This window comes from Aquila chrysaetos, chromosome 7 (genome assembly GCF_900496995.4).
Source record: "Aquila chrysaetos chrysaetos chromosome 7, bAquChr1.4, whole genome shotgun sequence".
NCBI classification, from domain to species: domain Eukaryota; kingdom Metazoa; phylum Chordata; class Aves; order Accipitriformes; family Accipitridae; genus Aquila; species Aquila chrysaetos.
In genome coordinates, this window is record NC_044010.1 from 18,638,944 (window position 1) to 18,664,040 (window position 25,097).

The 25,097-nt window shown below is 36.4% G+C and overlaps 1 long non-coding RNA gene across 1 annotated transcript; it reads left to right on the forward strand.

Annotated features, from left to right (window-relative positions):
• The first annotated feature begins 7,027 nt into the window (after window positions 1–7,027).
• Window positions 7,028–20,699, forward strand: LOC115344163. The gene is made up of 4 exons (XR_003924459.2): window positions 7,028–7,090; window positions 16,554–16,626; window positions 20,136–20,309; window positions 20,409–20,699. It is a non-coding gene; the product is annotated as an uncharacterized LOC115344163 (long non-coding RNA).
• Window positions 20,700–25,097: the final 4,398 nt, after the last annotated feature.

Below are 25,097 nucleotides of genomic sequence, written 5' to 3' on the forward strand. Positions count from 1 at the left end.
TTGATTCCACCCTTTCATATGTCAGCTTCTGTCAGCATATCCCAAGGCACAGAATCAACATCAAAGGAAAAGATTTGAAGAAAGTTGTCTTCACAAAAGATGCCCTCTCATTCTCCAGTTATTTGATTTAGAGCTGGAAAGTCTACTCCTCAGATTATTTTTGCCTCCTGGAGGCAGCCTCAAGGGAAATAGAGCTAAAGCACAAAGATGTTTTTCAGAGGAATAAGTTTCCTCTTCAGAAGTGTAGTCTTTAAGTAAAGGTGAAAGTGATGTGGGGTTGCATGACTTGGGCCAAATATGCATGAATCAAAACTTAGGCCATTCTGCTTCATGTTTAAAGCAAGTTTTGTTGTACAAGGATGGGTTCATTTTCCCAAAGTTAATCTCCAAGAAGGCAAATTGCTCTTGATCCAGTAAAGCAGCTGCCATATTGGTTGCCAGAGGGATGGGAAGTTTAACAGACATTTTAAATTCTAGATTGCTCTGGCTCCATGTAGAAATTTGAGCTGTAAAATAGTGAAATGGCAAAAATGGCATGAAGTCCTGCTGTCTTCACCTGGAAGGATGCACATAATTGAGTTGGACTGAGTTGCTGTAAGCTTATCATCTCAGTGCATTTTACAGCAAAATTAATATACAGCCAGAAATCGATGCATCCTGACAAAATCGTGCACTTTTATAATACAACGAATCTAAACATTTCCAAGGAAGCTTTCAGGCAGGATATAATTTGTATGTAAGAAAGATGTTCTAAGGGCTAGCACTTCATACAACATTTTACAGGCATGCATTTAGGTATGCATGTATGTACATGTATTTAAAGATTAAAAATGTGCAACTTAATAGAAGTTGTAAGCTAGTGGAAAGGATTTGTGTCTGAATTTAAGCTCTTGGGATAGGGGCAAGAATATGCAACATCTGCCTAAGGAGGTTCTCACCCCACGGGCAGAACCCCAAGCACCACGGCAGTACAGGTGCAGAGTGCATGCTTCATGATATGGTTCACAACTGGCCACTGATCCCAAAAGATAAGAGAGGGAGACAACAAAAATTTACAGAGGTTTAATCTAATTTAACCCATTATGATTTTTATTTGCAAGAATTAACATATAACATAGGAAAGACAAAGACAAACTAATTAGCCGGTCTTGGATTTAATTTTGGAAAAGTAATTTAAAACAAACATTTGGACTATTACCTGGTAAAATGAGTATGAGATCAGACTCAGATCTTGTAACCACCTGCCTTTGTAGAAATTACTCCTTGGATTAATATGAGTAGCTGAAAATTTCTTTGCTTTGTAGGGAAAAGTAAAGTATAATTATTAGAATATTGTAGTTGCTGCTGTACTGGGGTGATTAATCTGTAGCTAAAGACTTGGAGAATACAGTTAGCTAAGTCTCTCTTTTCTCACATTTGAATCAGGAAGGCATTGTCAAACGCCTTCAGACTGCGTAGGGGATAAAAGGCAATGATGGTTTGAAGCTATGTCATGCTAAGTAAACACCCACATGACGGTATGTATGAGAAATATCCTACACAGAGTTCTGGAAATCTTGAGAAGATTTTAGCAGCTCCTGCAGCTCCGTATATGACAAGATTGAAACCAGGAAACCTGTCACAGGTTGTACCTACACAGCAGTGACTGCAATACAGTGAAGAACTACCTTTAAACTGTGTACACGGAGTAGAGGTAGCAGTTTAAGCCAGGGCAGAATGAAGTTTAACATGAAGCACTTTACCATGGTTTTTAAGGCAGAGGTACATATTGGTACTCCATGAACAACAGCAGTATCTCAAATAATTATATCAAAGCTGGTTCATATTACACCAGACATAACCAAGTGATATATATTTTAAAAAAATTTAAAAAACACCAGAAATAAGGACATTACCATCAATCCATAAGGGAGGCTGTGAAAGAAACAGATTGACTTCCAGACACATGATGAAAAACTCCATTGATTTTGGTGAGGTTGCTCTAGAAACCTGTAGCTTAAACCAGACCGGAATCCAGCCCTTTTTTTCAGATATATGTTTAACAGAAAAACAGATGCAAAAAAAAATCACAACAGTGATTGAAGGTGGGATGTTTGTTACTGAGGAAAAAGCATATCTGGGAAATAGATGAACCAGGAAACTGTTTTTATAATGCCTATACTTGAAAAATCATTCCTGAAAACTTACTATATTGCAATATTTTTACTAGGGTTCACTACATAGGAAAAATCCTCTATAGAGCAATTCCATATGACTTTGCAATCCACATCAGCATATCATTTCCTTTTCAATCTGTTTAGTGATGCATTCATCAAGGATTTAGGTGCTGAGATTTTTGTGCAAGCTAGATAACTGTGAAAAACTGTTTTTTAGTTATACACAACATAATGCATGTGGAGGATAGGGTATGGGAAAAAGCATGAACCACCAGGTTTCAGCAACAACTAAATTCTGCTTAAATAGTTATGAAAATTTTGTGGTTTGAAAAAATATAGTAAAAAAAAAAAAACAATGTCACATACTGGATTTGCATTTGATATGCAACTTACATGCCAGATCTTCTTTTGATTTTCCCGTAAAAGAAAAATGTAGACATGATTAAGTATATGCATGGTATCAGCATTAATATAAGAGTAAGTTAAGTGGTTCTGGATCAGGAAATGAGACTATAATGAACTCAATGTGATTTCATTGAGGTAGAAGAAATTTAAACTTGATAACTATTCATAAGAAGAACAGGTACTACGTTAGTATTCTGTTTCCCTGGAGGTGAAAGAGCCTTGACAGGGTTGTTTCTCTCATTAAAAAGCTGACATGACTTTGTCCTATAGGATTTGCTGGCTTCACTAGAAAATTTGCAGTTATCTGACACACATGTTCTTCTACTCCTAATGGCTGAACAATTCTAATTTAGTATATACATATACAATTATGTGTCTCCATGGTTCTGTTGGAGTAGAAGTCTGCTAAACTTGTTTTTAAAACAGATTTAAATCAGAACTGTTGGGCATGGGACCTTATAATTCAAGTTACCTATGACTAAAAGGAATTGTCAAGATACTCCATCAGTTTGGAAAAGGGAGCAGCTACAGGATAATCACACACATTGGGCCAGATCCGTACACTATAATTGTACCAAGTGCCTTTATTATTGAACAGATTCTAAATTATTTGATGAAGCTGTTGCAAATTGGATTCTATCTAGACTTGAAAGTTAAAAATATTTCTAATTATTTAATTCAATTTTACTCCTCTTTCCAATGAAATAAGACCTATATTGACCTTAAAAACTGAGGTATTAAAATATTGAGTGGATTTGCACATAGACCTGTGGACAGCTATTAACTGTATCTAAAATTAATTAATTTGGGGTGGTGATCAGTAAGATGTATGTTACAGTTTAAAAATAATTATCAGAACAGAATTGATTTTAATTCATATCTATGCACAAAATTCTTTCGACCTTAAAATATGTGTTAAAAGTCAATATTAGTGTAAATAAAAAATCCAGTAATTTTCTCACCAATTTATATTTCTGTGCTCCCATAGATGACCTTTCTAAGGCTCAAAGCAATTTCTTGGGAGGATGCTGTTCAGAATACACAACGTGAAAAATGCTTTCTAGATAGTCATCTACTCTAAAAAGATGAACAGACAAACAAGGGAAAAAAAAATTTCCAAGCATTTTGACAGAAAATTCGAGAAACATTGGAAGACAAGTTATAATTAGAAGGGTCTGACCTTCCACGAATTGTGAATACTTTCCAAGTGTGCAACTTTTATGAAGTCTTACATAGTCAGCTTTAGTTAGAATTTTCCGGTATTATTAATCATCTACCAAAACCCCACGGGCATGATAGAGGAGGTAGATTTGGCAGCTGAGTTATGGGCTTGCAGGCTTTTCCAGTGGCTGTTCTTTGCACCCTTTCCTCTGTGTCCCCAGACTGTCTGCCCTTGCTGTCTCCCCAGTACGGGATTCCCAAGGAAACGCACAAAGCTGGCAACAGGGAAAACGGATACACTTTGTTAGATGCTGTCAAATTCGACTCTGTTTTCACTAGCTATCTTCAAATATAGATGCAGCACAGGGTGAATTTTGTCTCCAGAGCTTTGGACTGAAAGCCTGAACTGAATATAGACTGAAATTTTAATTCCACAAATACACAGTACAAAGAACATTGCATAGGAACACTGCATATTTGCAGTTTATATAATGATATAACCAAGTCTTTGAGAGAGAGCTATAATCTTCCTAAACATTAATACTTATAGCTGAGGTTTAAGGTACCATAGAATTTGGAGGTGGCAAACAATTCCAGAAGCTGTAGGGAAGCAAAACATGTATTTTCTTAAAGTTGTTTAAGGACTGTTATTTTCTTTTTGCTTTCTCCTCTCCATTTACTTGCCTCTTCTTTTCTGTGTTAACATTACCTAGCACTTCTGTGGAAAACTGACTTCCAAGTGCTAACTCCTGACCTTCTTGCCTCCTTTTCCTCGTCTGTCTTTTCATTGTTTTTCCCCATTCCTGCTTTAATTATAAAGACATTTTACTATCTGGTTCTACCTGTGCTAGCAATGCTTATGACAATGTGTCCTTTTGAGCATCATTCATGAATAGCACAAGTGTTTTTCTCTAGTGAATGCCTAAAGGCTCAATCCAGTTCTTGGAAATAATTGGTTATTTTTTCTCATTGGTATCAGTGTTTAGTGGGTGAGGCTTGAGTCCATTTAAGTCACTGGACTTCCAGCAGACATCAAAATGATGTAGTAAGCTTCAGGGACAAAAGGACATGGGAAGGAAATGGTTTTTCTTTATGTTTTTGCATTCCTTTCAGTGCTTCCCTAAATGCAGCAGGAAGCTGAATCAGATCTTGTGTTCACTTTGAGTGATTACACCACAAGATCACATTGCCTTTTATAATACGAAACTTCCCCTATTAGGAGACATGTGCTCCATCCTTTAGGGAAGATAGAGGACAAATATATTATCCAGAAATGTAAAGTTCAGGTCACACTTAGACCTAGTCCATAACAGAACTATTCATTTTACATACTTTGCTTAGAATTAATTGCTTGGGTAGGGTTTTTTTTTGTTGGTTGGTTAGTTGGTTGGTTGATTTTTGCTTTTGTTTGTTTGTTTGGTTTTGTTTTTCAGTCCAAGAGTCCAATATGAATTTACTAACAAGTTTTATTCAGAAATTTCAAAGTCATTTACCAATCAACACCTAAATACTGTGTGAACATCCTTCTAAACCTCTGTAAGACAAGAAGCCTGTTTTATTTTAAGTTGAGAACATTCCTGTTTAAGATTAAATATTTTCAGAAATATTTTTCCTTCCAGGATGTTCTTGTTTCAGTGGTACAATTCCATTTTCCAGCATCTGTATTTTCTCACTTTATTCTAGTGTGGAGGCAGAGATTTTAAACTAGATGTTGAGATGTCTATTTGTTAGCATAGACTTTCATAATGATAAGTAACCCCATTTTAAATCATCACACCTCCTTCTGGGTAGAACTAGTCAAACTTCTGTTCCATGGGAAGCACCAATATCTTAAAAATGTTTGTTCTGGTTCATCATAACAAAAGAGAATTCATGATACCTCTGTCAGAAAGAAAATTCTGCAGAGCTTAAGAAAATTTCAGTCTTCCTATCTTATGTGCTCATACACTTCAAATTATAATTTGAAAATTGTTCATTAATGAATTCAGTATTTTCATGGCACCAACTAGATTTTTTTTTTATTATTTATTATCAGAATTTTAGGCCTTATATATGTATTTCAAGACAAGCAAGATTTTGTGCAGTAGCACATAGGCCAAACTGGTACTTAAAGCCATGGCTACGTTTCCACTGGGGTTCTGATGTCAAACTTCAAACAAGTCCAAATAAGAGAATCAATTAAAGTGAGTTAGAACACAGTAATTTAGAAGCTAATCTCACAGTTTTTATATTTTTTAAAAATAAAACTTACCCTTTTGATGTCTTTCCCAACCAGATCTCAGAGGCCTCTAATAGAAGAATAATCATGTTCTCCTCATTAACATTCATTAAGCATCAGTTTTTAAAAAAGCTAGCTTGGTAATAATACCTGGCAATTGACTGTCCTGGTATAAAATCTTGCATTTATGAAGCTTCAGTGTAGCAGACTCAGATTCCACAGTCAGCATATTCCCTCAGTATCCTTACAGAGACTTCTAGAGGAATAGTATCAATTATTTTCTTACAGTAGCCTTTTATCTCATTTTCCTCTGCAAGAAATGACAGAGCTAGGTCCTGAAAGATGCTTAAGTCCCTACTGATTTCATGAGGTACTGAGAGAGCTCTATTGCTCTCATATATGTACCCTATCTTCAAACTATGGGGTTCATATCTTCCAGTATTCTGAATGTAATCCATAAAGTAAAAAAACTACTGGATCACAAAGTGAATTTGTAGGAGATTTCCTAGGCATTGACATAGAACAAAATGAATTATCATGGAGTTTCTACTAGTTATGTAGATGCTGAAGAAGGGCAAGTAAGATGATGAACAGTATCTTCTGCCACCAATTGGTGCTGTTGCAATGTTACTTTACTCTATTGGCATAGCACAAGGTCTAGAGAATTCCTATCTTTCTTTTTCTTGTAGCATAGGTGTCATGGAGAGAACGGTCAATCTACTTTCACACTGTGCCTGACAGACTTGATGCTGCTGCATCTTTTGTGTACGTGTTCTGATCTCCAAGCTTATGCCTCATAATGTTTCATGATAGGCCTGAGCACTTGCATAAGGAAAGATTTTCTAGAGAACTGCCTGTGTTTAAAGCTGTCCCTCCATATAAAACTGCACGGCCCATGTCTTTACTGCCTGAAGGGCACTGTAGACCTGCTTCAGCTCCCAAAGTCAGCAAAGTCCTTCTTGTGACTTAGCAGGAGTTGAGAAAGGTATCTACAGATGATGATATATGTATTGCATAATAACAGTGTCAGCTAATTTAAGTTGTCTTCCTTTATATATAAACTGGCCATGTATAGGCTGTGTCCCTTGCAGCAGTGAAATGGGCAATGTGATGCACCGAGGAGCTTGGCTTTGGGCGCATAGCAAAAAAGGTATCAGGAACAATTTGTTAGAGTACTTGTCATTAATAGGGTTCTTTGGCTGTGAAGTGGCAATTTCAATCATTTTGAAATTTGCACATAAATATACTTGTCTGTTAGATGTAACATTTGAAATGTGGAAAAGAAATATCATTTCTAAAAATGCAGAAATGTGGGGGGGGGGGGGGGGAGAGATCTATTTCCAGAAATGTTTTCAGCATAATGAGTCTATTTGAATCTTTCAACCATAACATGTTATCCATTTAATAAGCATAACTGGTTATACCAACTTCTTGTATAATAGTGACTATGATTTTTCAAACTATTAAAATGATGCATTTTATAGGTTTTTAGCTGACTGATTTTAAATGAAGGATATTCATGTTAAGGAGTTTTTGAATATCTGTCACTAAGGAAGTCTTCAAAATAGATTGTCAGGTAAATGAAAGCAGCAGTAAAGCATCTCACCAAGGAGAAATTTCTCTTTCAGTGAGTGGCCACTTTAGAAGTATGTTGAGGAGGGGCTAGTTCTGAGAGTGACTTTTCTTATATGTTCTTTAAGTTAGATTATATTTAGAGTCAACTGTCCAAGTGTTCTGGTAATGCAGAGATGATGACCGTGTACAAAGACTTCTAGGCAGTCTGTGACTGAGAAAGATACGGTACTTCATCTCATTCACTTTTTGTTCAGTGAATGAAAGACAATGCATATCTACACATCCATTTACACGTATATATGTTCTCATATATAATTTTACACAGAAGGTATGTACGTTTGTAATATATATACACATATGTGCATTTATAGGTAAACAAGGTGTAGGTATGGGTGGGTGCATATAGAGGGAGACCCTGTATGTGTACATATGCTTTCTATACATTTTAAGTACTATTTCTTTAAAATGACACTTACCAGATTATGCATGTATAGTTAAATATATATAACAAGTGTGAACATAATAAACTCCCTTCATATATTGTTCACAATTTTTAACATGAAAAAATATTATCTTTCTAAATTATCTTTCTATATTGCTGAGAGACAAACATTTTTGACGTTAAAAAATAGAAATTGAAATTAAAAAATACTTCTAAGTTTAAATTCTGCATATGTGTATGATTTTTTTTTTAGGTGATGAGGAAGCAGGCTATACAGAAATATTTTTTATGAAACTTAGGAGGTTTTTTTCTAAAGAATGGAAATACTTTAAATTAGAAGCAGTCTTTCAGTAATGGTGAGTTGTTTGATTGTTATGCTGTGCTTCTTAATGTAGAACTTTTTCTGCAGTAAAAGGTTAATTAGCTGGGAAATGAAATACAGAAAACTATCATGAATGAGATGGTATTAAGTCTTCCTTTTTCTGCCCATCTCCCTGTCTTTTTCTAGAATATAGACTCAAAAAGGGTAAAGGTGCCTGTGTAATTGGACATTCCTTAGTGAACTGCACTGTCTTGATTCATACACACAGTGGGAAGTAAATGGATTTCATTTCCCTATAGAATATTACAAGCTTCAGTGGGTCTTTAGTTTTTGGTTGTGGGTTGTTTTTTTGGTTTTTTTACGAGAGCAGTGCAATTGCTTTCTAGTTAAACTTTTCTGAAGTTGTTTGGTAGAAGTGTGTGGGTGTAAATCATAGACTTCTCTGGCCGCTCCTCAGTAGGTTTTACTGAGAGAGTACTTTCTCAATCCACAAACTCCATCACAGGAACTGATCAGAGGGAAGCAGGTAATCCGTGTTAGCACATCGAGCTTGATCCTGTATCAATGCCATTGCAGTCCTAGAAAATATAGCATATAGCCCTTTTCTTTATGTGTTCTGTATAAAGTAAAGTTTCATCACCTCAGCCCATTGCCATATACCACTAACCTGGGACAAATCTCTATTAAGTGTAATGAAAATGATGAAATTATGAAAGCACTTACAGCCACAAAGCACTTATGTAACAGCAACAAAAGTTAGGTTAAAGTTGACAGAGCTAACAACTGGTCAAATTTATGTCAACAGTTGTGTCTTTGTATGTACAGATGTACAGAAACATAAATATATAAAACACACAAACTTGCACACACACACGCACCATGTATTTAGTTTTCAGTCTTAAAATCTCTTGCCTTTACTTTCACTTCTTATCCAACTCTTTTCACTTCTTTCCAAATTTCTATAGTTTTTTCCCTCTGTCATCAGTGTTCCCTAGCTGTAACAGGGTGTTAAGCAAGAAGAAACTGTGAGTTTTAGGTAAATATTAGGCAATTTGATAGTTTTTAACTCTTATGCATGTGTATTCTTAATACTCTGAAATCCTTCATTCCAAGTGCTATTTTCATCCAGCAGAGGAGCAGAAATAGGACCATATGTAATCACAATTCAGCTTGAATTTTGAATATTAAATGTTCATAATTAAAGCTTCTAAACAATTTATAGAGCTAGTAATAATTACAGGAATTAATTTGTGAATTTCTTTAATTAAAAATAATTTTGGCAAATTATAACTTGCTCCTGAAAAGTTTAAGAATAGAATTTGAAACAAGGTTTTATACAACTTTGTTTAATGCCTCAAACCCTTTGGTTTCTTCAGAATATATATGGCAGCTAAATTTTGTTTGTAGCAAGCTAATTTTTAGTTCAACACATTTATATTCTGTACTTTCACATATATTCAAAGTTAGGGGGAGATGGGCAGAAGTACTAAGATATGTCTTATCATCATCTCTTTCTGACCTATTTGGAGCAAAGCAAAATGTCAGTCTAACAGCAGTCTTGGAAAAGGGGCTTTTTACTTTGCATACTTGCTTTTCATGTATCTAAGCAGAAATGTATACTGCAATGAAAGGTTCAAGCCAATGGCATGCATGCATTTTGTGAGGTACATCTTGGACTAGGCAAGGCACATGACACTCCTGTTACTTTAGGATACATCCTTAAGAAACACTACTCAGTAATTCTAAAAATACTGTGTTAAAAACCCACACCATGAACAAATATAGCCCCTAATTTGACATTATTTCTTTTTCTTTTTCAAGAAAAGACCTTTCAATCTGGAATATAATGAACTTGAAAAATTAGCCCAAACTCATTCAAACCCTCTACTATGTAATTTTTATGTGTATGTGTACAGGAAAGCAGGAAATGTTCTTGAGCTTGTTATCGAGTGAGACAAGGTTAATTAGTGACTAGAATAGCTTTAGCATTTATTTCACTCCATTATATTTTACCACCTGTTCTTTTTACTTCCAATATAAGATTTTCCAGTTTTAAGATAAGAAAGGAGAAACTGTTGCTTTTCACATTTTAAGTCACTAATGAACGTATATTTAATATACAGGGTGGGGATTTTTTTAGGTTTATTGCCTATCTAGACCTATATTTTTGGAATTGCACAATGATTGATTTTTCGAAGGTTCAGCACCCAAAATTACAACTGGATTTTCAAGAGCTCTATGCTGAGCAGCCTTAAGTATAGCAAGGATTTTCAAAGGTCTCAAAATGTAGTGTCTCAGTACTTTAAAAACAAAACATTTTAGTTGATATTTAAATGAGAAATATACAGTACTGGGTGTTCACTTATTTGAAGATGGAGTATATGGAAATACTGTTTTCCATACAAAGGAAAATCCAGAACTGTTAATTAAGATCCAGGTGAGAGTTAAATTTTGAACATATATATACCTCTTCAGGTCAACACAAGACTATCTGAGTTTCATGCTTTTCATGTTGCTTTGTAGTCTAGAATAATGTAATGCCTTTTTTTTTTTTTTTTTAAATTTTTTTTTACCTACCTGTGATTGTAGGGAACTGAGTTCCACTTGCCACAGAGATTCCCACACAAATTCAAATTCTGTCTTTGGCTTCTGTCACTATCGTGTATTCAGGAAATACTCTGTTTATAGATTGTAAGGACTATGTATCATCTAGTCTTAAAGACCAAACTATAGTACAAATTCAAGCTAAATTCCAGATTTCAGTTAAAAGGAGGAATACAAAAAGCTAATAAAGTGCGTTAATATTTCAATATTCCTTTCTATGTTTTCTACTTGGTATTGATCTGCAATACTCTGTTAGTTCATGTTCTTCAAAAATATAAGTGAAACATAACAATTTCTTTTTTTCCAAAAATTAAGTACGGTACGACTCAGATTCCTTGATGATGAGCAATATTTGAAAACATTAGGATAAATAGACACAGACAAAGATGCTACCTTACTGCAAAAATATCTTATAAGAGAGAGATGAGCTTGTGAAAACAAGTGTGTGTTTGTTTTCTTTTCGTTTTTTGGTTGTTTTTTTTTTTTTTTCCTCTCTCTCTATTCTGAAAAGCAGGGATTTCATACTGCCTTTGGAAGAAAGTTGCTTTCTTTTGTTCCGGACACTGAACCCAATGGATAGGTCTGTGCTGTAATCCTGAGTCTGTGTTTGATAGCAGACTCTCCTCCCATACAAACTGAACAGAAGCCTGGAGTAAGACAGAAAGGGTAGGTGAGCTCAGCAGCAAAGCAGATAAGAAATTTGGTAGCCAACGCATGGATTCTGCCTAAAACATGCCTGCTGTCATCCCTGCACAATCTAGCTGCTGCTGCGACAGTGCTGCAACGTTGAAACTGAGCAGGTAGTCACCTGCAGACTTGCAGCCAAGCTCTGAAGTTAGGTACGTCAGGCTCTTAGGGGAGTGTGCACGCAGCTTGAAATCCATTTTTCCTTTGCATAGTACAGTAGTGCTCCAGAGTGATAGGTTTCCAGTAACTCCTGAGAATGCCCCAAACCAGCCAAGTCCAAGAGAGCTGCAAAAGGAGCTTTAGCTCTTGCTGGCTTTTGGTCTGCCAGGCACTGCAAATGTGGGTGGCTAGGAAAAAACAGCAGCCAGCCAGGGGTTTGGGGTCCAGCAGGGGTGGTGGATGCTGCAGGTGTCCACAGCTGCATGTGGCTTCTGCTACTCCCTGGCAGCCCAGTTAACATTAGTGGTTGTACTTGCAATTATTATATCAATATATAGAAACAACCTTTGCTGTCTAGTGAACTGCATTATATCTTTATTAATGTTGTTGTCTCAAGGAAGATCTGCTGCTCCAAACTTTTGCAGTCACCTGCTGTTAATTAATGAAATCCATCCTTTGAAGAAAATTTACAGCGTTTTCTTTTTTTGTGACTCATGGTATTGGATAAGCATTGACAACTTTCCTAACAGAGTGGGGCCAGGCTGCCATTCCCAGCAGGGCAGTTACACATACACTTTGCTCCTCCAAGGTGCTTGGCTAATGAACACATTTAAACAACAGAACATTATTGTTTGATTAAGTGACTTGTAACAATTACAAGGTGGTTCCCTACCATATCCTTTACTACAGTCTTAAAAATCAATAAGATTTTGAGACTTCCACTCCCATTCTACTTTGCTGTGGTTTAAAGGAAGAAATAAGGCCCTGAATCTCATGTGAGGATTGTATGGGCTAAGTAAATGTAAACACCATCAGTGCTGCTTTGAAGGTCTTTTTCTTTGCCACAGTGTTGTAATATGACCTTACAGAGATTTCTGTGTTTATTTTTATATAGGAAAAGAAAATGAAACCACTTACATATAATATTTGAGTCCATCCAGATTTCTATCAATGCAAATTTGGGGTCCTAAATGCATAATTTATTTTAAAATAAAAATCACCCTCTGTGTTGTAATTTGAATTGCCAGTATTTCAAAATGTAAAGCAAGTAACTGCATAAAATTCCATGTCTACGTCTATGAGTACACTTACCTAGTTTAGCTAGTGCTAAATGCTGCACTATGTCCTTTTTTATAGAATCATATAATAATTTAGGTTGGAAGGGATCTCAAGGTCATGTAGTCCAATCTCCTGCATTACAGAAGTCCAGCTTCTAGTTTTTTCTCAGAAGAACTCTCAGATTAAGGCTTGAGTTTATTGTTGTTAGTTGCAGCAATTCAACAGTTGTCTTCCATCCACGGTGGGACAGACTTGCTACTCAAAATCCAAAAAAAGCAGTGCTTTATCTCAATTTGAAACCTGTCCTATTCTACAATCTGTTAAAAAAAACAAAAAAAAAACAAAACAAAAAAAAAAACACCAAAAAAAAAACCCCAAAACTAAACCAAGATGTATATGTGGAAGCCTCATTTAGATATTTTCAAATAAAAAGGATTTACTTGAAACTGCTGAGGTGGTTAATGTACTTACATTGGGGTTTGCAGCTAAGCTTTTCTGTTCTTACCAGTCTAATTTCCTTTTTCTGGTATACTCTTAATAAATATTACATGCACTATTCAAGAATTCAAGTAAGTGGCTTTCCTTGTAAAGAAAATAAATGAATAAAAATTAAACTGCAGTATTCAATCTTTCATAGGATGTCCTTTGTAAGCTGGGAGCAACAATGCTTCTGTCTACACTTTCCTTACAGCCTGATCCACTAAAGGCCATTACCAGAACAGACCCCAAAATTTAGTCCAAAGAAGAAAAGTGCATTCGAACTCCATTATAAAAATTTCCACACATTAAATTACTACAGAAACTCCTAGTATTTCACTCATTTCCTTTCCATAGACAATCATGAAGTGTAACCAGTATGGAGATACCTACCTGAAACTGCGAAGTTGAGGCAGTAGATACTAAGGTAGTGTTAATGCATTGTTCAGTGATCATTATGCCCGACATTTAAGCAGCACTGTTACTCCTCATCAATGAAAGGAGAGATCAGTTGCAGCCCTGGCACTGTCAGCTCATCTTGTTGCTATGGATGACAACTGCAAATTACTAATACTTTTTTTCCATTTTATCTCCCACACAATTCTGTCTTCTAACTATTCTGTTCTTCTTCAATCAAGCAAAAGATAAACCCAAAGATCTCTTTGCAGCTCTGGGTCTCATATGAGGCCTTGCAAGGAGAAGAAATGCTCCAAGAACATTCACATTCATGTTTTGAATGCTGCAGCATATGTGACAATAATTAGCAGCCCTCTGAAGCAATTCATACAGTCAAAGCTTCATGTAATAATATTAGCTACTCCAACAGTTGCTTTAAACAACCAGCCCAGGCTTCAATACCTGGCCAGGAATATATATGACAAATGGTGAATGCATTGAGATAAAAAGAGCTGTCAATAATAGGAAAATGCTCAAAAGAACTAGAGGTAAGATTTGGAAAATTTACCTCATACTGAAAGACTTCAGTAGTTCTTGCTTAGTGCAGAGAAGTTTAAGAGAAGAGTTGATCATGGGTTATAAATATCCATGATGGAATAAGATATTGACCACTGGAGGCTAAATAAACTGCCAGATAAAGTAAAAAACCAAGACCCATAGCTGAAAACTGAAGTCTGAAAACAATCAAATTGGGCATAATTTTCAGCTGTACAAAACGAAGGTTATATTCCACTGAAGCAGATTACCAAGGGACTAATTAATCTGTTGTTTTACAATTAAGATTGTATATGTGTTGAAAAGATATACTCTAGTTCACCTGCAAGTTATTGAACTTTGTATCTCCCAGTTACATGGAGAGAAGAACAATTCTTTCTCTGCAGGAACTGTTGAAAAAATTTGTGGCCTGCTTTATACAGAATGGTTACACCTGGTTGTAAAATCTTCGTGGTGCCAAACACCTGAAAGTAAAAGAATAAATATTAAAAGATTTTAGAAAATGCATAGGTCACATTCATTTTGCTTGGACAACCCTTTCATTTGTTATACGGCAATGTCAGAAAAATGTCTGTTCAAAAGCATTATAACCCACAGGCTTAGAAGGGGAGAACAGATGAACAATACCGTGAGAATAAAAAGCATTGATCAGCTCAGTACATCTTTGTTATTAGGTAATTTCTTTATACATGGCATTATTTAGTTTGCTTTTCTAAACAAATGTATATATAGTATAATGAAATATTTGAATGCTACCCACAACTTTTAGATGAAGTTCTAATTCTTACATTTTGTATTTATTCTGTATTTCATTATTATAGGGTACTCGTTTCATTATATTGAATTATCTCAGTGCTGTAATGAAAAACATTAATTTTTTTAAATCAGCATGAGTATAAACAAAAAGGAAAGAAAAAAACCATGTCATGCCACTCAAACCTGATTGCTTTTTTGATAGACTTACAAAATTAGTGGATGAAGGATATGCAGTGGATATATTTGCATTTTGGTAAAGTATGATCATGCCTTTGAAAAACTTACAAAAAGGATCCGCATTCAGTTGAATATGATTGCTATTACACAGAGGAAAAACTAGATGAAAGACAATGAATAAAGTGAACTCTAATGTGGGGTGAAGTGTAGATGGATACTTAAAGCATATGCATTAAAATTCATTTTATTCAATGCATTCTGCCCTGATCTGGAAGATGGAGTAAATAGCACAGATGAATTTGCAAATCACAGTCAGCTAGAAAGTAAATTTTAATCAAGAGAGGCTGGATCAATATGGAAGTCTGCCTTTTGCCCTAGTTTTATGAATGGGCCATCATATTACTGTGACATCCAAAACAGAATCCAGTAAATATACTGTGCTGAACTGTGGTCTCCAAAGGAAAAAGAGAGAAACTAAACTGAACAAGTATTAGAAAATTTGCTTACTCAATGATTCTCTATTGAATGCCTAAAGGATTCCATGTTTTCTGGCTTGAAATAAGTAAGTCTAATATGTATGTCCTTCCTCTTTTTTTGAGTCCTTAATGATTTATTAACAGAAGTAACCCTGTACACTGTAAAAAAAAAGAGCATGAGACTGCTAAGTTTTGTCTGAGCTGGGCTGGAACATGATTACCTGTTGTGTCTTTTCATAGGGGAATTAAAACGACTCTCTGGCTTTTATAGGAGGACAAGTTTGCACTCTGCGAATTCCTTAAGGATAAAACCTGCTTTACCTATTTTGATTACTGAGGGAGGAGATCGTCTCCAGTTCTATTTTCTCACTCTGAGTAAGAAATGTAGAAGTTGTAGCTCTAGTGCTGAGAGAGGGAAAGAAAGAGATTTGTAGTTCTTCACCTCTTTCCTCTCCTTAACAGCAGACAAAGCTGGAAAATGGCAGTGATGGAAAACAGCTGTACCCACAGCTGTTTGCTGTGGAGCACAGATGAGGATGTGCTCTGTCCTAATGGGGCAACTCCAGGGACAACTTAATCCCCATGGGGAGTAACGGGAGAAGCTGTGGGAGATCTTGGACTATAAAGCATCTTTTTTTTTCATCAACATCTGCTGAACTTGGCACTTATGTTAAACTATCTTTTATTTTGGATTCATTCAATCTTCTTTGGAATATCATAACTACAGCGCCTCTGTAGCCTGATAAATACAATTTTGCTGTTAGTAATAAAAGGCTGTAGGCTTTGTACTGAAGGTCTAAGAAAACACTTTAAAACAACTCCAAATGGACCAACAATTGAAGAAACTGCCACTATGGACATCGTATTCCTCCCAGTGAGGACCTCAGGATGCTGCTGATGCGCTGTTCTAAGTCCCTCCCTTTCCCAGTCTCATTAAGGAAGACTGAAGCTTAGGACCCAGAGGCACGTGGGAGAAGAGAGTCTAGCACCAGAAAAAACAGGTAAACATGAAGAAGTTTCACATGGCAATTTCAATTGTCTTATGAATGAGTTTTTTTCTGTATTAATTATTTGAACAATTAGACTGTTAAAATGTTAATTGGAATAACAGTAAATTATTATTTCCATGTATATGGTGTCTTCCTTCTTGCCCAGAAAAAGATTTTGAGTGGAACTCTTATTGCAGTATATGGCAGCTAGGAAAGGGAGTTCATCCATGCATAAAAAAGAAAAAAGCATGTAATATGTTTTACTTAACATCAGATGTGTATGATATCACTGATGAAAGAATGCTTAAAGCATTTTATAATTGAATATTAGTTATGCAAATGTATATATTGAGAAACCCCAAAACTTAGTAGAGATAGAACATTTTTTTTCTATTTCTAAACCCTTTCAGAAAGATTTTTCTTTCTCAGCTTTAGCCTGGGTGCTACCATCATTTTGAAAGCATTACCTCCATTCCTTGGATAGCTCTCATCACAAAAAAACCCCAAACAATCTAACAATAAGAAATTGTTCTTTTTTTTCAATTTGCAGGGGATTTATGTTTTGAATCTTTGCAACTGTGAAGTATTACATGTGATAATCTCTTAAGAAATACAAAGATACTGAAAATAGATAATACAGATATGTATGTGCAGTTTGATAGTGGATCTTACACCATCCCTTTAATATATCAGTAAAAAATAATTAATAAAAACCATATTATGTTATCTTACTCATAGTGAGTAACCCATTAAAGATTATAGGGTTTCTCACAAAGTAAGATACTTCTCTGTCTGATTAAAAATTATTGATAAACATATCTGATACTTTGATTCTCCTTCTGATTAGGGTTAAGTGATGTATCCACTTCCAAGATTGTCTTTAGGTCAGGTTCTCTGTTCTGATTACCACTGAGTGTCTTATTCCATGAGTTATTCACCGAGTACAGTATTTCTCAGTGTGGTTACAGGATACAGGATCTAGCCTTCTTTACTCTTTCTTTAAACAGAATTACTTGAGGAAAGGCTGTGCTGGGGTTTCTACAAGGCTGAAGCATGTACAGAAATTAATCACTCGGTCTAAATCATTTGGTTTGAAATGCTATTTCCCAAACTATAGGTTTGCCTCTTACGCACTATTGCCTATATGCTCCAAGTGCTTCAAGGCATTCAGTTTTGCTTCTATGGTGCTTACCAGATGGTTTTCTTAAACTAAGAATTATCAGCCTAGACTCACTAACGGCTATCAGGCAGCAGGCTCACTCTGCTATCCTAAGTGGAACCCATTAGTTTTGCCATCTTGCAATGACTTACATTTTTCACCCAAAGATATTTAAAAATTTACTTCCCACCTTTTTTTCTTTGCTACACCCTAATGCTTATTACTGCTTATATTGAATAAGCAAGCATTTCCCTAGTGATTTGCATTCTCACAGGACAAGTCGCAAGATACTGAACTTTACAGAACAATAAAAAAGGTCACCTACCAACGTGTATTCCTTATATTTCCACCTTATTTTTTAAATGTTAGGCTAATGAAACAACAAGGTTTCTCATATTTTTCTGCCTGCAAGTTTTGGCTGAATAGGAAAAGAGAAATACATGCAATCTTCCTGTCCTCCAGCATATCTTTATGTGAGCTATAGAATCAATCTGACTGCAGTGTCCAGGTGGGGCAGCACCTACTACTACCTGACTAATGAGACCTACTGATTCTGGACATCTCAGAGTCACCACACACATAATGCACAGTGAATGCAAGCATATTTCTGTCTGTGAAATATAAGACAGAAGTGCACCAGCCCTATTTAGATGTAAAATTGACAGAGCTTTCACTCAGTTAATACTATGGCAAAATTAAAAGGGGGGTGTGGGGTGCGAAGACCTGCCATAAAGAGAGAGAAAATAATTGCAGCACTGTTCATTAAGGAATAATAGATCATCTTTTCACACTACTAATTTGCCTTGCTGCCTTTACTAACAGCCTCTGAATCCTACCTAATTGTACCCCTTCATTCCTTTGCCAGAGCACGTTGATTGCCATGTCTGCTTCTCTGGCTGTCTTTTGCTCTCTTCTCAGTGTGTTCACCGACAAATGATGAGACACTGAACTATGAAGAAATGCAAACTGCATTATATGAAGTCTTCAGATCACTCAAATTAGCCAGTTGGCTGTGGAAACCTTTCCTTCTACATGTTGTTCCATTACTGAGGAACAAAAGAGTTTGTACAGATCTGGTCAAACATAGTATTTTTACACAATGGCTAAGATTTTTGTCTCCATTAGCTTTTTACAAAAGGAAACATTGACTTTTCCTCTTATCTCATTGTTATTTCCAAACCTCTTTCTAAGGTAAGAAAAATGGATTATAGCAATCACATTTTTCCCTTTTTATTCTTGTACATAATTCCCATTTCAGATTTAAATTTACCAAACACTGAGCACTTTTATTGCTTGGACTCTCAGATATGAAATTTGGGGACAGCTACAGTTCTGTCTTCACGTAAAGCTCTCAGTTCTCAAGGTCCATCCATTTATATTCTTTTGTATATTAACTTCTCATCTGCAGCTTGGATATCTGGGAAGGAGCAAAACCTGGGGGTAGCATTTACTTTGGTATTTTCAACAGATCATTGATGGAAGTATTTCCTATCGTCTTTCTGATACTATGAAAAAAATGAAAACATTAATAGAATAGAAAATGATAAGGTAGACACAAAAGGAAAACTATTTTCCTTCCAACTCTACCTTTTGGGAACTTTGTGCGTATCCTATGTATAATGCTTTTTAGTATTAATATCTGATCTGTTCCTCATACTATCAGCATGTTCAATGATCAACCCTTTTGTTTGCTTATTGTCTTCCAACACAGTCTATAGGGCTGTCTTTCACCATATTATCAGATCCAAATTATAGCAGATAACAAATATTCATGCATGATTTTCTCAGGTCTACGTTTTGTGATATCTTTTTACTATAGAAAAGAGCTAGGTATCTGATTCAAGGTTATCACATATTTTTATACATTTTGATCCACACAGTAGGAATACCATAAATATTCTCTGCACAAATTATTCTGGTCTCTGAAGTAAGAATTTGCATATGATTCAGGAAGCCTAGAATATAGCTTGCTTTCCATTGGTATGTACACGAACACTTATGTTGATTTTCTGTCTAAAAATTTTAAGGTTGTCCTGTTGTCACTTGGCTATCATTTATTTGTCGTCAATATAATATTTTAGGAATTGATTTCCAATTTCTTAGTTGAAGCTGCATTGTAATTTGGAGTCAGACTGTAGCACAAAGGAAGTTTTTTTTATACTGAAATGAACCTGGACAAAACCTAATGCAGTAAAAATACAGTTGCAAAATTATAATTTTTCATACTAGCAGGAAAACATCTACTTTGATGACATTCAACTATTTTATTAAAAGCCTGAAAGTTGAACCTCTGAATTTTGTGTATGCAAGGACTGTAGAATGGAAGTTGTCTAAAATATCTTTTTCTTTTACATACTTTCAGTACCCCAGACACAGACAGTTCCAGTCTGCTCCAACACAGCTACTGCAGAGCACAGCTGAGCCCTGCAGCCAAGATGGTGGCATCTCAGGAAAAGCCTGTGTAAGAAGGGGCAAAGTGCTAGCCATCAGTAAGAAATGAGGGGAAAGTGTGAGAAACAGCCCTGCAAGCCCTGAGGTGAGAAAAGGAGGAGGGGGAGGAGGCGCTGCAGATATCTGAGCAGGTATTCTGCTGCAGCCCTAGGGGACCCCATGCCAGAGCAATTATTTCCTGCAGTCATTGGAAAGGACCATGGTAGAGCAGGTATCCAGCCCGTGGAGGACCCCATGCCAGAGCAGGTGGGTATGACCTGGAGGAAGCTGCAGCTGGTGGAGGACTCCATGGAGGAGCAGGGTCCTGGCAGGAGAGGAGCCCACACAGGAGCAGGTTTTCTGGCAGGAACTGCGGCCCGTGGAGGAACCATGCTGGAGCAGTGTGTTCCTGATGGACTGTACCCCATGGAGAGGACCCATGCTGGAGCAGTTCTTGAAGAACTGCAGCCTGTGGGAAGAACCCCGTGCTGGAGCACGGGAAGGAGCAGCAGAGCCGAAGCGTTATGAACTGACCACAACCCCCATCCCTCTGTGCCACTCAGGGAGGGGAGGAGGAGGAGGCAGAAGTCAGGAATCAAGGAATGAAGTTGAGCCTGGGATATAAGGAGGGGGTAAGGGTGAAGTGTTGTAGTTTTGTCTTTGTTTCTCACCATCCTACTCTGTTTTTAATGAGCAATAAATTAAATTAATTTTCCCCAAATTGAGTCTGTTTTGCCCATTGTGATAATTGTTAAGCAATCTCCCCATTTTCATCTTGACCCATGAGCTTTTCCATATTTTCTCCTCCTGTCCTGTTGAGGAGTGGGAGTTAGTGAGTGGCTGGGTGGGCATCTGCCAGTCAGCCAAGGTCAACCCACCACACTTTCAAAAACAATTAAAAATTACTGTCACTCAGAATCTGCTTTCTCCTTCTGAGGCCATAAACTCAACATTATTGTCATTAAATTAATATATAGTACACTTTCACTGTCTTAAAATACAGCAATATTATTTAAGGTGGATGCAAGATTTCTCTATGCACACTCCAGCTAAATACCTACATGCATGAGAGCCCAGCATTTCCACAGGATTTTGAGGAGTGTTCACAATATTTAGGTATCAGGAAATTTGGACCTGGTTTATGCACAAGTTTTTTTCAAGCGTAAGAATAAGAGCATGATGTTTTTACCAAATATTTATAATAACACAGCCAGAAGAGTAACTGAAATTACATTTGTAATAAGGTGATTTTTAATGCTTTTCTTTGTTTACCCTAATAAGGGGAGCTGTTCAAGAACCAGCTTTCACATTTTAATTCAGTGGTCTTTAAAAGTATATTTGTGTGGTTACAGGAACAATCTCTCTAATGTATGAGTCCTTAAGTTTGCAAATATATTATTAAGTTGGGGAGGTAGAAATAATTCACACAAATTATAGATTTTATAAAAGATACTAGTTAATAAATTGTAAAAGTAACTGTAGGTTATGCTCAAAGTAATAGTTCTATAAACTTCAAGGTTTTTCACATTATTATTGAAAGAACTGTCAACAATGAATCAGTATTTTTATATTTCATTTATTACACACTACAACACTGTGTGATTAAACTTAAAATGAAGAAAATGTTTTTTTGATTGATTTACAGTAAATTTAATCTTTGATTAACATTCCAGAAGGAGGAAAACCAAATGAACATGCTACAAAACATGCTAATGATGATCATAATGATAATTGAGAATGTTCTTAGAATAGATAATATCATAATGAAGGCATCAAGACTTTATGTTGATATTCCCCCCTGTAGGTTTCATAACAGGCAGAAGAATCTTTACTTATTTTTGAAAAATTGTATTGGGTTTTAAAACCTTTCTGACATAAAACAAGAGAAGAAAGGAAAATATTCCCTTGCAAATTTTTAATTTACATTAATTATGATGCTGCTTTGTTCCTTGACTCTTTCTGTATATGTGCTTTCAGTTTTCTGGCCACTAGGCTTTGCATTTACTACTAATAAATCTCCCCCATTGGCTGAAAATCTCACAGCCCAAACCTCTCTTTTTCATTTCACTTTAGCCTCTGTTATTTTTTTGCTACTCTCTGTAAATTGTGGCCACAGCTGAATAATCACTCTAAAGTTACTAGCAACAGATGTTGGAGCTGGTATTCCAAGCACAGGAAAAGAGAAACTGTATGGGGAATTCAGTTTAATTGGTCATGAAATCACCCAAAAATTTCTAAAAGTCATTACTGAGGTATGACTCCTAAAAACCCCTCACTATATACAGACCAATGATTTCCTTAAAAAAACAAAGAAATGCTGTCTGTCCCTCCAGTGATCTGCAAATGAAAGCTTGAGAACTACATCCTAAATGAAATGGACATGATGTAGATAAACCTTTCTTTTCTAGATCATTGATAGGATTATGAGAATATAAAATGGTGAGTAATGGTTCATTATGAGATGAATACCATACATAATAAAGTAATTCCAATTCAGATTGTGCATCTGGGCCCAATCACAATTTGGTCAGAAGATCTGTTCTGAAGTGGGAAAGAAAAAAAAAAAAAGGACGTAAGAGAGTTAGGCACTTAGCAGGATTTTAAGAGTATTAAGCTTCTGTCCTTCATAACGATTAGTAAGAGTGAGCCATCTAGCAGTCTGTGAAAAAAAACCTCAGCTCCCAAGTTCCACCAAATTTCACAGAGCCACCATTCCTGTCTTCAAAAGCTGACACCTAGTCTCACCTTTTCTCTTGGATCGTATTTTTATACCAGAGTTTCTTAGCTATCAGCTATTCTTTATAAGCACCCACCTTTCCTGCTCTGAAAGTTCAAACATAACAAAACCCAACACCAGTCTTGGGCACCTACTATTTTATTAAATAGTCAGGTCTATGTATCCTAGAGGGCCTACTAAGTTTTCACATGCAAGTACCTTTTTTCTAATTTAGTAAGGCCTCTCTTCTCATAACACTTCTGCATGAGCCTTCCTGCTTGCAGTTTCTTCTGCTTATTTAACCGAAAGTTTCTCAGCTTTTTAAAGGGCAGGTGCTCCCCACTAGGCCATGCAGTCTTAATGGAGAAGCAACTCATCAACTTCTGGTACAGCTGTATTAATCAGTCAGGGTGTGAATTACAGTTCAGGGGAAGGGTGAAGCACTTTCATAGGCAGCCTTCCCCACAAAAGTCTCTGACCCCAGCTCTCTGGAACTGGTTAATGGGGAACTGCTACAAAGCAAAGGCTGTAAGTTGAGTTTCATCTCTGCTTAGTGTTCTTGCTGGGATTAAACCAAACTGGCTTCTGCTACTAGAGGCTTGCAGCACTAATTCTTCTCGATGTAAGTGTTTATAAGATAACAGAATATAATCCAAATGTAATGCTGTTGTTCCTTTCAAAACTGTGTTTTGAAAGGATTATTGCTGTGGGTTCTTCTTATCTGCAGGCTTCTTATTTGAAACACTTCATCTAGGGGATGGGATAACTGGCCTAAAGTTTGGAGTGTAAATTCAGGCCTACAGCTCCCATCGTGTAGGTGCCTGTGTTAAGCATGAGGCCGTAAGCTCCCTTGAGGGAAAAGAGGGAAATTACTCCTTTTATGGGTCTCCTATATTTCTCTCATCTTCTTCCAATGTCTTAAGAAGAGCTATAAGGTTTGGATCCGCAGGCAGGTGAGTGTGGAATGCGCGTCTGCTGAAAAGAGGAGTGTAAGGAGTTATAACCTCTCATTTTGGGAGTACTTGTGCTTTTGGCCACTGACTGAGGACTGGCTTTTAGGGATGATTCAGGTGTTCACAACCATTTCTAAGGTGAGGCGGTGACTTCAGTTCTGTTAAGTGTTCAATGCTTACCAGCTCCCTCTCCTAGCTGAATAGCACCTTCTGTCCTCGTGTTTTGTGTCCATCTCTGTGTGCACTTGTACCTTTCAGACATGATATAAAGTGACAGCTGATACCAAATGATATTGACAGACCTTTATTGAACTTAATTACTCTTCAGAGACTGACATGAATCAATCCTCATAAAATTCATCTGTCGCTTTGTGATGTGCTAGCTTTAGTACGGAGGAGATGGAGGGAAACTTCTCTGGGGAAGGAGGAATTCCTCCATTTTACCAGTAACCCTTTATTTATTCTTAAATTATTGATGGACTTTGTTCAAGTGAAAATTGTCATAAACATTTATCAGTTAACATGGTGAAAATAAAGATGGGAAAACAGTGGTGACACTCAGTTTGGTTCTGTTCTGCAGCGTAGTAACTACCATGAACTCCCATTAAAATTAGTAAATACCCTGAAAATGCACTTGCCACCATGGCAGATTAAGTTCTTTGCCAGTATAAAGTTCAATGTGTAGTGATGTATTAAATATCTTATACTCTTTTGGGTGTGTTTTTTGTTGGTTTGGTTTTTTTGTACTGGTTACACAAAACTATGAAATTATACTGTACTTTGTTTATGGTAACTAAGTATCATGTGAATCTGCAAAATGCCAAGTTATGAGCTTTACAGAAAAAATTAACAGGTTAACATATACTATGCTAATGACAAAGGAAGCGTTTTTCAGAGGTGTCTGATTTGCAGTGTTCCTCATGAACTCAACCAAAAATCTTCCAGTAGGTCAGGGAAAATAGCATAGATACCAGCCACTGGTAACATCATGACTTTTAGTTAGAATCCTTTCACATTCCTTGCTGTAAACCAGTGTTTCTCAAGCTGAGGATGTTTATTGAAGACAGATTCTTATTTTTCCTCATAGTTTAATGTGCCATGTGTTTTCTCCATCTGGAATGGTAGCATTTGTCTGAGTGTTCTCTCCTCACCTTTATCACCTCAGCCCTTTTCTGTGGTGGAGGCGTTAAACCACTGGTTCTCAAAAGTGATGGGAGGCAGGAGC